This window comes from Hyaena hyaena, unplaced genomic scaffold (genome assembly GCF_003009895.1).
Source record: "Hyaena hyaena isolate Hyena2069 unplaced genomic scaffold, ASM300989v1 scaffold_419, whole genome shotgun sequence".
In the NCBI taxonomy this organism is placed as follows: domain Eukaryota; kingdom Metazoa; phylum Chordata; class Mammalia; order Carnivora; family Hyaenidae; genus Hyaena; species Hyaena hyaena.
In genome coordinates this window covers 1121951-1136901 of record NW_024081053.1, presented here as the reverse complement: position 1 = coordinate 1136901, position 14951 = coordinate 1121951, and the positions used below count along the sequence as shown (strand labels likewise).

The following is a 14951-nucleotide window of genomic DNA, read 5'->3' as shown; positions in this document are numbered from 1 at the left end:
CATCAAGTTAACATTTATTAGAAATGTTTGCTTATCTTGTGGAACAGCCACAGAACAAGTTACTCACAATCCAAGCTTTTACTGTACTCTTTATTATCTCCTTGTTTTTATGGATGAATTATTTATACTCCTGACCAATGACTAGTCTCTTCATCTCTCTCACTTATTTGAGGACAATACTTGAGCAGTTGTCTCTTTCTCTTCTACATCATCAATTTTCTCTCTCCATTGGATCATTCTCATTGAGATATAAACCCCAAAATGTTTTCTCTCATCTAAAGAATAAATAAATTAACACATGGGAAAAAATTAAAACACCTCTTTTTTTATATTTTTCTCTTTAGATACTGCTTCCATTTATCAAGTGGTCTTTACAAAAATACTTCTTGAAAGCATTGTCTATACATATGTTTTCCTATTTTCTCTAGAATACACCTCATTTAGCATTTGCCATCTCCAGTTCACTGAAACTGCTCATGTAGGAGCCCTCAGTGATGAACTCCAATGACTAATAAATGCAGTGATCGTATAATTTGTCTTATCAGCAGCATTTAATCATTTCTCTTTGGAACACTTTATCACTTTCTTTCAGGATATTTATTCACTGGCTTCACTCCTACCATCACCTTGGTCTTTCTTTCTTAGTCTTTTTGCCTGTTCTTCCTCAATTCTCCATTCTAGAACTATCAGGGTAGACTAGAGCTCAATCACTGGGATGCTTTACCCTTTCTATCCCCATTCTCTATATGTTATTACGCAGAATCACAGCTTCTAATCTGCATTCTTAAGATTTCCAGCTTATACCTCTCCACTAATTCCCAGACTTGTATATTTATTTGCTGACCCACATTTCTACTTAAATGTCTAGTAAGCATCTCAAATATAACAAGTCCAAAGTCTGCTTTTTATTTCTCCTTCCAAATCCCATAGGTGATGGTATTTAAAGAGTAGCCTTTGAGAGATAATTAGGTTTAGATGAGATCATAAGGATAAGGCCCCATGATGGGATTAGTGTCTTATAAGAAGTAAAGCTCACTCTCTCTATGCATGCATTAAAGAAAGGCCATGTAAATACAGAGGAAGGTAGCCATCTACAAGCCAGTAAAAAGACTTTCGCCAGAACCTGATGATGCTGATACTCTGATCTCAGAATTTCAGTTTGAAGAACTGTGAGAAAATATCTGCTGTTTAAGACATCCAGCTTATGATATTTTGTTCTGGAGGTTGAAAGTCTGAGATTAGGATGTCAACATGGTTAGATTCTAGTGAGACTCTCTTTCTGGCTTGCAGACAGCTGCCTTCTTCTCACTGTGCACTCACACTGCCTTTGTTCAGTGTGTATACACTCTCTTCCTCTTCTTATCAGTCTACCAGTCCTATCAGATTATGACTCCATCCTAATGATTTCATTTAAGCTTAATTACTTCCAAAAAGTCTTTTCTCCACATACAGCCACATTAAGAATCAGAGCTTTGAATTTGAGGGGAAGACACAATTAAGTCTATAGCAATCCTATAAGGTAGGTGTACATAAATCTTATTTATCTGATGATTTTCTTCTCCTAGAATGTAAGATCCAGGATGTCCTAGATGTTTGTCTGTTTCATTAACTGCTATATTCTCATTGCTAAAAAAGAGTATGGGACATAATGAAAGTTCAAATATATATATGCAACTTTAAACTCATACCAAGTCTCCAGAGGACAGTTTTAACATACATCCAAAGAACAAAATGACCATATTCTCATTTTGGTAATTTCAATGTTAGGAAGTGAAACTAATGAAATAAACATTTGACTGTATCCAGCATTGTTTATGAGAACCAAGTTTGAAAACAACCTGATAGCCACATCTAGTGGATTAGCTCAATAAATTATGACAATATATGGTAGAATACTATATATTAATTCAAAAGATCCTGCTGAAGGTACCTAGGTGACTCAGTTGGCTAAGCATCCAATTCTTGAATTCGGCTCAAGTCATGATCTCACAGTTCATTTCGTGAGATTAAGCTTAGTGTCAGGCTCTGTGCTGACAGTGTAGAGCCTCCTGAGGATTGTCTCTCCTCTCTCTCTCTCCCCCTCTCCTGCTATGCATGCATGAATACACATGCACTTCTCTCTCTCTCTGTCTCTCTCAGAATAAATAAATGAACATTTAAAAATAAATAAAACATCAATAAAGGATCAGCCTGAAGAATAATGTTACAGAAAAAATGTTTGTAATATACTTTTATGTGAAAAAAGTTATCAAAAGCACAAAAATACCTCCTTATTCATATGTATATAAAAATGATAGAGAAGTAGTCCAATCTGTAAAGAGTGGCTTTCTCATGTTTGCTATATTTAGCAAAACTTATTTTTAGGCAAGGGCTTTTTTATCTTCTCCAAAATTTTCATATAAATATATTAGTGGTGCAATCATAAAATACATTAAATAATTTGAGAATCAAACTATAAATTATGAGAAGGAAAAAGAAATGATCATTAAGCTTACTATGGGAAACACATCTACACTAAATTTGAAAGGCAAGAGATTTAGTGGCTAAAAGCTTAAAAATTACTTCATGAATGAGAAAATCTAAGAACACTGTTGTAGAAAACATACATTGGACTCAAATAAGCCATTATGCTTATTATGTTTATTTCTGAATTATTTAGAACTGTGAAAGCTCTCAATTTGAGGGAAGATTCCAAAATAAAGAAAATAATTATACAAAATATAGACAAGAACAAAAGCAAATGAAGAAGCATTATACTTTGGGGATGACTAAAGTTTATACAAACATTTAAAGGTACAGATGTTATAGTTTGGGCACTTGGACAGAAACAGACTACCAACATTCTGGGTCAGCCTGACACGAACTCTTGCTAGAATCAGTTTATACAGATATTTCATTCTCTTTCTCTTCTATGTGTGAGCTGAATAGCAAATCAGCTGAAAAATTCCATGACAAAACAAAAGAAGACCTGAGTAAATGAAATGGATGTCATGTCCTTGGAGGAAAAGACTCAAAACTGTAAAAATGCCAATTCTTTACAAATTAATACATAAATTTAATGAAAATCCATCCAAAATCTCTTTTTGATTTGTTTGCTTTTTTGTGTTTGTGGTTGTTTTATAACTTGATGTACTGATTCTAAATTTCATCTCCAAGATTAAATGTGTGAAGTAGCCAAGAAAATAATGAGAAAAAAAGAATAATAATAGAGAGAGACTTGCACCATAAATCTTTATTAATGGAAAGTATAGTACTGATGGAAGAATAAGAAAATAGATCAATGCAAAGCATGGAGAATATGTGTGTATGAGAATGTACTATGTAATAAAGGTGACATTTCAAATCAATAAGGAAAGGTTTGATTATTCATGAAACGGCTACCTGTTTGGAAACAAGGTATGTTTTCTATATTACATTACACACAAAAATAAATTTCAGTGATACTATATATGGAAATAAACTATAAAGTACTAAAGTATAGTATTTTTCTAATTTTGAGATAAGAAAGCATATCTAAACCTTTCATAAAATTGCAAATAAAAGTGAGTGTATAAATAAGGCTGGTAATATTTTAAAATATTTATGTTATATGAAACTCCATAAACAAACTAAATAGACTAAGAATTTATTTCAACTATTTCAAGGCAACTTATAGCTGGTAATTAGCACAGCAATATTAATCTCAATTGTACAATAGTTTTGAGAAAGCTACCTACTGGAATGTGCAAAGAACTTTGAAACTTGTGACAGGCTTTCTAGTGAACACTGTGGTGTGGTGTGTCTCTCAGGAAAAGAAGTCCTACCAGGAGATGACCCCCTTTAGGACAAACTCTGTTGGAGAAACCTTTGGTCCAGACTCCTTCTCTTCCTTTGGGCACTTCGCATCTATAACTAGTTAATGCTCTGATATAAAGGCTTGGTCCCTTACCCCGACTCCAGACAACTCTGAAAGGCATCTCACCTTCAGAGATTGATATTAATTTGCCTGAGATCACTTTGAGAATGTGTCATAACCCAGCTTCTCCCTTTAATTAATACCCCTCTCCTGCCCCACAGGGGAATTTCCTGGACACCAGTCTGTCTCCAAATCATATTTCTGGAGAAGCCGATCTGCAATTCATTAACTCCAAATAGAAAATAAGTAATCCAGCTACAGAAAAATTTATACAGGTTTATAGAGGGATTGCTTATGATAAGAAAATGTTGAAAATATTTAAATACAGAGGTTATAGATATATACAGTTGACCCTTGAACAACAGGTTTGAGCTTATACACAGTGTTTTTTAATAAATACAGTACAGTATTGTAATTGTTATTTTCTCTTCCTTATTATTTTCTTAATAGTATTTTCTTTTCTATAATTTAATTTATTCTAAGAATATAGTGCATAATGCATAAAATGTACATAATATGTCTTAATTGACAGTTTACAATATTGGTTAGTCTTCTAGTCAATAGTAGACTATTAGCAGTCAAAGTTTGAGGGTCAAAAGCTATACACAGATTTTTGACTGAGTGAGGGATCAGTACTCCCAACTCCCTTGTTGTTCAAGGATATGGTATTGTCAACCTTACATATGTATGCATATGCCATTGAACCAGTATATATTACATCTATTGTATAGCAATTAATATTTGCTTGTAAAAATTTGTGATGACACAGAAAATGTTTCTATCTCAATGTTAATTGAAAAAAGTAAGTAATAATTGTGTTGAGTGGTTCCTATTATGTAAATACAGGCATGAGAATAAAGATAAATAAACATACAGTGATATTTTTCTTTTATATTTTTAAATTTTCCTTATTTTCAGACATTTTATATAATAATTGGGAGAATACTTTTTATTTTTTATAAATCTCTAGGTGATGACTAAAAAAGATCATTGTAATCCCCTTCAATAAAAAAAAAAGAATTTAAAACTCAGTATGAATTTGAAGCTTATTAAAATCATGTGGCAGTTCACATAAAAGTTAGGAAAAAAACTTAAGTTGACTTCAAATCCAATATTCTTTGACTTCAGCAAGCCTTGATGTTCAAGGTTATATAGTAATCATGATAGATTCTTTTCTTTTTTTTGTTCTTACTTTTCTTATTTTAGGGAAAGAGCACACGCAAGCAGGGAAGAGGAGCAAAGGGAGGAGAGACAAAATCTCAAGCAGGCTCCATATTCAGTGTGGAGCTCCACTGGGGGCTCTATCCCATGGCCCTGGGACCATGACTTGAGCCTAAATCAAGAGTCGGTCACTCAACTGACTGAGCTACCCAGGCATTCCAATCATCATTCAGTCTTTTTTTTTCTTTTACAGTCTATTGCCAAGTTGGTTTCCATATAACACCCAGTGCTCATCCCCTCAAGTGCCCTCCTCCATGCCCATCCATGATACATTCTTAAGTTATAATATAAATGCCAATAAACTTCAAATGGTATAGTCAACATAGACATAGTCTTAATTGAATGACACACACTACTAAGATTTAAAATTTAACAAAAATATCACATAGAGTTAAAGATGTATCTTAAATGTATTGTCCTTGGGGCACCTGGGTGGCTCAGTTGGTTAAGCATATGACTTCAGCTCAGGTCATGATCTTGGGGTTCATAAGTTCAAGCCCTGCATCGGGCTCCCACTGAGTGCAGAGGCTGCTTGGAATTCTCTCTCTCTCCCTCTTTCTCTTTGCCCCTCTCTGCTTGTGCTCTCTCTCTCTCAAAATAAATAAACTGATAAATTAATAAATAAATATATTGTCCTTCAATGCAGAATATTAAGGTCTGATCATGTTTAATCCAGAGCGCCTTGTGCAGTGGAATAGCATACAGTAGATTCTAAAAGATTCTCATTTGAAAGCAAACTATAACCCTGAGAAACTTAATATTTTAACTTTTTATTTTGAAATGATTTTAGGCTTAAAAAGTATTACAAAAAATTGTAAGGAGATTTCCCATATTCCCTTCTCCTAGCTCATCCTATATTAATATGTTACATAACCATATTAAAGTTATCAATACTAAGAAATTAACATCATTGCAATGCTATTAACAAAACTATAGACTTTATTCAGATTTCCACTAGTTTTTCACTGACATCATTTTTTCTGTTCACAAATTGAATTTGGTTCGAATGTTGCATTTCCTTGTTTTGTCTTTTTACTCTCCTCCAGTATGTGAAAGATTGTAAGACTTTCCTTGTTTTCCATCTTCTAGGACTCCTAGCACTTTCAAAGAGCTTTGGTCAGCTATTTTGTAGAATGCTCCCCAGTTTGGGTTTTTCTGATGTTTTCTTGAGGTTATGGATTTGGAGAAAGAGCACCACATCAATGAAGTGCCTCATGCTTGATGTTTTTCTACTTCCCTTGTTCCTTCTAAATTCCATAATTGGAAATCTTCTTCAAGGAAGAGTTGTCCCTTCACCATTAAATAGTTTGTTTTTGTCATTAGCTTAGACATAGAAATAAATATTTATTTCATTTTTTGGTTACAATTCATCATTATCATTATATTTTTGCTTGTCAGATCATTCCAGCTTTGGGCACTGGGGTTCTTTCAGACACTCTTTCCAAGTGTCTTTGGACACTTGGCTCCTGTGTCTTTTCAACACATCCCATTCTTTCTCTTATTGAAACTTCCTTACTTTCTAGGACTACACAATGTTCCAGAAATAACTTATATTTTCTTTGTGTCACCCCTAGAATCCACCACTTTTCTAAGAAGACCTGGTTCCTTTTATTGGAGAATGTGATTTAGAAATCAACCTCAGGGCACTACATTCACTCATGAAGACTGGAATGTCACTGTGTGTAGGTGTACTCAGAAGACAGAGCTAGGAAATATATGTATGCCTACTAACCTGTGTATACACACACACACATTTTTTTCCCATAGTGATACCTCCGGTCCACTTGAGGACCACAGGTTTTATTTCTATTCCCTCTATGTCAAGCAATGTTCCTTATCCATAATATATTTGCTTATGTATTCAAGTATAGATATCAAGTATTTCAAAAATTTTAATGCATACTCTTGTGAGAAGTAATTTTATGAATAGAGTTTGTGTACATTTGTTTTTGTTTCTAGCTTACAGCCTCCAATGAAAATGTTGTTTTCTAAAGTTATTTAGGCCAGGGGTGCCTGGGAGGCTCAGTCGGTTGAGGATCTGACTTTGGGGGCCGTCATGATCTCACAGTTCATGGTTTTGAGCCCTGTGTCAGGCTCTGTGCTTACTGCTCAGAGCCTGCTTCAGATTCTGTGTCTCCCTCTCTCTCTTTCTCCTCCCCTGCTCGTGCTCTGTCTCTCTCTCTCTCAAAAATAAATAAACATCCAAAAAAATTTTTTAATTAAGTTAGTTAGGCCAGATCGTCTCTTTCCCACCCCCACAATTGGTTATGTCCTTCATTTGAAATAAAGTTCAATTCATTTGTCACAGTCTACATTCCATCTTGCATTTCCTCTATATGTTGGTAGATGTTTCTATTTGCATATAGTAAAACTCACTCATTTTTTGTACAGTTCTATGGGTTTGACAAGTTCATAGAGTTGCATATTTGCCAACCCCAATACAAAACAGCTATATCACCCCCAAAATTACCCTGTGCTCTTCCTACCTCATGTTCTGGAAATCAATAATTCATCCCTTTAATTTTGCCTTTTCTGAAGTGTCATATGAATGAAATCATCATAAAATCTAAAGCCTTGAAGTCATTCTTCTTTCATAAAACAACAGACTGTTGTTTTATGTTGCTAAGTAGCATTCCATTTTATGGTGGTACCATTAGTATATTAACCTGTATAACACATCAGGGTTCTTTCCAGTTTTTAGTGATTATCCATAAAGCTGCTCCAAACATTTGTGCACAAGTTTTTGCATGGAGATAATTTTTGAATTCATCTTGGGAAACAATAGGGAGTAAGACTGCTAAATCATACAGTAAGGCATAGTCAAAGTATTTTGTAAGACATAGCCAACTTATTTTCTCAGAGTGGCTGTACATCCCCACCATCAATGTATGAAAGTTCCAGTTGTTGTTTACATTCACTGGTTCATGGTATTGTCAGATATGGGTTTTTTTCTGTTTGTTGTTGTTGTCATTGTTGTTGTAATACCTTTGTAGTAATATCTCATTCTGGTTTTAATTTGAATTTTTCTGATGACTAATGATATTGTGCATCTTTTCAAATTCTCATATATCATCTGTATAGCATCTTTGGTAGTGTCTTCTCAGATTCTTGGCCAAGTTTTTATTGTGTTTATTTTCTTATTGTTTATTGTCTTATTGCTTTGAGAGTTATTTATATGGTCTAGATAAAAATCCTTACACATACGTGATTTTCAAATATCTTCTCTCACTATGGCCTGTCTTTGCATTCTGATAAAAGTGTCTTTCATAGAGCAATTTTATTTAATTTGAATATAATGCAATTTACTTTTTTTGTTGTTATGGATTTTTCTTTGACTATCATGTCTAAAAACATTTGTCAAACCCAAAGTCAAATGAATGTCAATCCATTTGAAGTTAATATTTTGGAAAGCATAAGGCATGTTTAAAGGATTTTGTTCTGTTTTGCATATGGATGTCCATTGTGTCATCACCATGTGTTGAAAAGATTATCCCTGCTCAGAGCAGAAATCTTGTATCCCCTGCCAACATTCATGAACTTTGGTAGGCTAACTTACTAGCCTACACAGAGGGTAGAACCTCGAACCCTTCATCATTTTTGACCACAAAGAGTTTTTCTGTCTTGAAGTAGTAATGTCTTTCCTTGTGCTTGGCCTTCACTAGATGCGATTGAGTTAATCTAATTAAGGAACTGAATGGGTTTTAAGTTTGCTGTTGCTCTGTTAGTTTCAGTATACTACAGACTTTAAATTCCTTTAGGGATTGTTTTGTTTAGTATAGGAGTTGATTTGCCGAAATTTTCTCCCAATATCCGTTCCACTCTGAACTTTAGGGCTTTCCTTTGTGTTACACCTCAAAGATGTTCTGTTTCTTGTAAATAATTGTTCATTGATTCAACACTTCTTAACCCTGTGGTGCAGGCAGACCAGTATATGTTATTTTGATTATGTGTAAATATTAAGAAGACACTCTATCTCTGAGTCTCCAGGATATGATTTCCTCAATGCCCCTCCCCTTCCCAGTGCAGTTTTGAGTTCAGCATTCATTTCCCATGGGTAGAGGGTTCACTGCCTGTTCCTTTACCTCAGATGTAATAATGTATTTTCACCAGTGTCTAAGGGTAACAACTTGTCCTTATCCAATAGATCAAAGATCTTTTTCCTTAGAGGAAATAAGGGAGAAAATCTCAGAGTTCCTTCCTGTTCCTATATTGGCTTCAGTTCTCTTTTCCTGTGTTCTCTTCTTTTCTTCTCCTTCCTCACATTGCAATTTCTCTAGTCTTTCCTCAGCTTTTTGTGAGTACTAGGTGGAGTCTGTGCATCCCTGGCAAACTTGGCATGCAAATATTTGGCAATCATCCTGCCTTTTTTTTTTTTTTTTAATAAGGGTCCAGGAACAGTTTGTCCAATTAAGCAAGTGGTTTGTTTTTGTCTCACACCTGCAAATGGTCTCTTCTTAGAATTTGTGCCCTTCAACCTCCATACTCAGATAGGTTCAAAAAGAAGTTGGGAATCTCCTGTTTGGCTTTTTTGTTGTTGTTGTTGTAAACAATGATACTCTGTATCTCTGAGCATAAACTGAGAGTCAGTCCTTTTTTTGAAATTCAGTTTCAAAAAGCAACTATCTAGAAGTCTGTAACCCTTTTTACTTTGAAAGACTCTCAATAATAATTTGGAATTACAAATTATAATAATTCTCCTTAATAATTCAATGATTAGGTGGGGCTGTGTGGATTCACTTGAATGCATAAAGACAAGAGTCCTAAAGACTAGTTGGAACATCAAAGCCTTCAGCAACTTACTGAATATTTCTGTGCCTCTGTGACTGAATTTGAAAAGTAATAATAACAAATTTTCCATTTAGCTCTAGCAGTATGGTAAGGAGTTAAGAACTAAAAGTGTTTTGATATCCCCAAAAGGTAATAAAAAAAAAGTTCATAAACAAAATAATTGTTTTTCTTTCTGATTGCTAACTGAATTGACCTGACAGCTTGATTTAGTATAAATAATAACAAGACTACCTAACCTAGAACAGCAAATCTGAGGACAAAGAACAGAGTGTATCTAACAAATTACATTAAGTAGCATTTTAAAAGTTAAATCACTAAAATTATTTCTGACCCTTAAAATACATTTACATTTGAAAAATAAGATAGAGATTCAAAAATTATGAGGGAGGGGTTCTGAATATGGAATATAAATTGTAATTAAAATTAAGCAACAGAAATATCTGGGACATTACCTGAGCTTTCAAACTCTCCATGCAGAATGCCATGAGAAACCACCAAAATTTCCTTTCCTTTAACACCTTGCATGCTAACTTGACAGACCCCTCTCCTACTAGGATAGAAATCACCAATTAATGACAGTTATAAGATAAAATGGGACATTCAAAGTTATAAAGAGGCTGACTAAACAACAAATTTGAAAATTGTTTGGCAGCAAAGGATAAGAGGGCTTAAGGAGTCATTATAAGAGAGACTTAAGGATAAGTAGGAGGCAAATGATAATTACAATTTAATCCTGTATAATAATGCAAAGGTTAGAAGTCGTATACAGTAACTTGCAGTATATTATTTTAATGTTTCATTACTGTGATGGAGAGGATCTGACATGCAGATTGATTTGATGCAGGTCACCCCATCAGCTCTTCTATCTAAGTGGATAAATCTCTCATTGGGCACTTATGGCTGTAGATTGTCTGACTCTGAACTATTATATCGAGAAAAACTGTCCTGTACCAGATGTGTTTCATTCTACTTATTACTGTGACCTAGAACTACTTTGATCTTACAAAACTTTAACTTTGATGATTAAAACTTATATGAAACAAGGAACATTTATATAGAATAAATTCTAAAGCTCTAGATACTCATATCCCTAACATAGATCTAGTAAAAAGAGTTATTTTTATAAAAAACATGAAAACTGATTTGTTCTCTATAACTGAGGTAATGGAATACGTTATGAATTCAGACTAATGACCTTAAATTGTTTTGTGACTTTGAAGAATTTCTTTTGAAAAAGACATATTTAATATAACAAATATTTTTATCACTGTTTTTTACCTGTGAAATAAACTCTCAATTCTGTTATTCGAGATGTGTGAAGACTCTGGGCCAAGTGTTTTTCCCAGGTCAATTTCACCTGATTTTCTTAAGTAAAAGTATACTGCAGAAAATCTAAGTACTAACTATTCCTTAGAATTCTACTCAGCTTTCCTTTTTATCTTATAATTTATAAGGTAAACTATATGGATAAATTAATGATCTAAGAGCAATAATATGCTTAAAATGAAATACAGCAGTCCCTGCCTTATTTTCTTACCTATCGAATTGACCACAACCTACATTCTTCTGATGTTTATCAACATATTTTTATACTACTCTTTTGATTTCTTGATCCTAAGTAGCATCCAATGTATTTATGTTTTAGAAGTTGAGAATTTAACTCTTTTATATCTCTGCCTCATTCTTACCTTCCCGATAGAGTTAAGTCACATTTTTTGGTTAAATTATTGGTTAATGTTTAACTGTTTAGTTACCCTAAGATATTGCTTACTTCTATGCCATATATAGCAAAATGATTACCTTTGTTTTTCTATGTTTTATGTGTTTAATCAACCAAGTAAAACTGAATCACTTGCCATCTTCATTTTTGCTACTCTTGCCACAATCCTTTTTCACTTTATTTGAATGTTATCAGTGAAAAAGCTCAGAATAGTTTCTCCTTTCTCTGAAAGCAACAAAGCATTCCCTATTCTTTCAATATGTCCTTAATTTGGCTTAAAGTAAGTGACATTTATTAATCATCATTTATTGAATGTCTATTTTTATTTTTTTAATTTTAATTTTTATGTCTTTATTATTTTCCTTTGAGAGAGAGAGAGACAGAGCATGAGCAGGGAAGGGACAGAGAGAGAGAGAGAGACAGAATCTGAAGGAGGTTCCAGGCTCTGAGCTGTCAGCACAGAACCTGACATGGGGCTTGAACCCATGGACTGTGAGATCATCACCTGAGCCTAAGTCGGATGCTTAACCGACTGAACCACCCAGGCACCCCTGAATGTCTGTTTTTATTAGACAAATTTGAAGCAAGGTTCATGCATTTACTGTGACAATTTCTCTAGTCCTTTATATAGATTATTAATTTGCTAATTCAAAATTTTGCCTTTGAGTGTATCTGGTTTTACATGATCAGCACTTCTAATGTTACAAGTACCTCTGGCGGCTTTCAAGATTTTTAGGATATAAGAAATCATTAACAAAATATCATCATAACCTCTAAAAAGCTACAAATATATTCAAATCATTCAAGAGATTGTTAAACAACTTAAACACAGATAGTTGAAAAAAAAGGAACATTTAGGAATGTTGAAGAAAGTAAAATAGTTTTTGAACGTTTAATACAGAACACACATAATTTAATTCGAGTTGTGTTACTTTGAGCTTCTATAACAAAATATCATAGACTGAGTGGCTTATAAACAACAGAGATTTATTTCTCACAGTTTTGTTTCCCAAAGGTCCCACCTCCTCATGCTATTAACACTGGAGTCAGGTTTCAACATACAAATCTGAGGTGGGAGGTGGGGATACTATTCACTTCAGAGTTGTTAATGGAGAACTGACATGGTGGCGTCCTGTCAATCACACTCCCAGACTGCTAAGACAACCTGAGCTCCCTGGAGCTGCACCAGCGGACCCCATCTCCCTAGTTCTCCTAACTCCGCTAGGCAGCTCCGCACAACTGCCTGGTGTCACCACAGCACGCAAGCCTGCCATCATGGCCCAGGGCTTTTTTACTTCTCTTTAAACTTTGTATTTTAGGGGTGCCTGGGCACCTCAGTCAGTTCAGACTCTGACTCTTGATTTTGGCTTAGGTCATGATCTGACCGTTAGTGGCTCCCGCTGACAGTGCGGAATCTGCTTGGGATTCTGCCTCCCTCTCTCTCTGCCCCTCTCCTGCTTGCTCTCTCTCTCTCTCTCTCTCTCTCTCTCTCTAGCTAGCTAGCTAGCTCAAAAAGAAAAAGAAAATAAACTTTAAGCTTTGTATTTTGTCCTTTTGTTCGTGTCGCTATTTCTCACCTCCTCAACCCCCCTCCCCCGCCCCGCCTAGCCACTGTCCTTTCGAAGGATGAGCATTGAGAATACCCCCTTCTCATTGTGTAGAGCTAAAGGGAAGCCTCAAACCATCCAGAGCTCACACCCAGACATAATTGGGACCTGTGGACTTGAGTCAAGGAGGATTTGGGAGTAGATGTCTCTGGTATGGGGACGCAGATGCACATGGAGCATGTGTGTGCATGCATGTTGAGTACGTGTATGGAGCATGTGTGTGCATGCATGTTGAGTATGTGTGTTCTTGGGCAAGGGTGTTCTGCTCTCTACTGTGCTGTGGTCTCGGACCCCATCCCTGGCCAGAGCATTCCCTTCTGTGGAGGAGAGGTGCTGGCCTAGTGAGGGAGCCACATCTGGGATCCACTTGCTTCGCTGTCCTTTCCCCACCATCCCTTCATCCCTCACCTCTCCAATATCTGAAAGTGTTTAGAATTCTTTTGTCTTTGTGGTTTTGATCTTCCTACTTCACCTCCTGCACAGGTAGTTCACAGAAAGACATCCTAAGGTGAGGCGAGGTTTGGTTTGAGCAGATGTGCAGTCTTTGAGGAGAGAGTATGTGTATGTTGCTCATCTGCAGATTCTCTGCCCACCCTCCCCCCACTTGCATCTCCCCATTCCTCCAATGAATACACTTCTTTCAGACCAAGAAAAATTTAATTATCATGCTTTGAGAATTTCATTTTGTCTTGCTTGATGCCTTTTTTTTTCATAAATATGTACTTTAATTCCTGAATATAGGCCTTGTCTATCCATTGTGTTTTCATTTAAGTAAGAACATATTAAGTTTGCAGAAGACCAAAAGTATTTTTTAATGAAGAGATATAAACTAATAGAGGTCCTTTCCTTTTTTATATGAGACATATAGACAATATGAAAAGTACAATCATTGCATGTCAGTTCAATAGTGGCTTCTGTTCATATATTGTCATATTTTAATCAGATAATAAAATTTGTTCAATCAATGTTATGAACTCTATTTTAATTATATTTTAATTATACCATAGAGTTGGTTTTGATCCTGAAGTATCTGTTCTAAATTTAAAAACTTTGGATCTGAAATAATTCTGACTGTGTCTAGCTTACATTGTTTAATAGTAAAAGCATATAAATGTAAATGAAGGTAAAAATACTAAAGTAATTTATGTTGACTTAATATGTTGACTTAACCATATATGTGTACGTGTGTGTGCATTTTACCCATAGGTTAAATAAATAGAAGTCTTAAAACACAGCAGTCACTATCCCATTCAATTCTCTCAACAATCCTGTAAGTGTGGCTATATCATTTAACATTCAAACCGGAATATTTTGGAGAGTGCAAAGAGACACTGTTGTAATTTGGGATAATAGGAAAAACAAGCATGAAAAGTCACCCTACCTATAGAGTATAAGTTTTCCTGACTAACCCATCACAGGATGCCTGATTCTTCTCTGCAGTCATTACCCTATTTAAAATGAGGAAATCAGCATTTAGAGAGACAAAGGAACTTACCTAAATCATATATCTATTAAGCACATTAGTTGGAATTCAAACTTGGGGCATGTATGAGGGAGACTACTATCACAAGTAAAGAAAATATACTTGTTTCAGAGAAGAAATTATTGTGTATTATCATTGGTAAAACGTACCTGTTAATGTTTAATTTTGAAAAATATATGTCTAGAAAGATACATAAACAAACAGCTAACAACATTTACTCAAGGAGAATGAGTGGTT

At 34.8% G+C, this 14951-nt stretch overlaps 1 long non-coding RNA gene across 1 annotated transcript; it reads right to left on the bottom strand.

Moving 5' to 3' along the window:
- Positions 1 to 61: 61 nt before the first annotated feature.
- Positions 62 to 14663, bottom strand: LOC120245492. The gene is made up of 3 exons (XR_005531802.1): positions 14613 to 14663; positions 10357 to 10454; positions 62 to 275 (listed from the first exon to the last, which is right to left on the bottom strand). It is a non-coding gene; the product is annotated as an uncharacterized LOC120245492 (long non-coding RNA).
- Between the last annotated feature and the right edge of the window lie 288 nt (positions 14664 to 14951).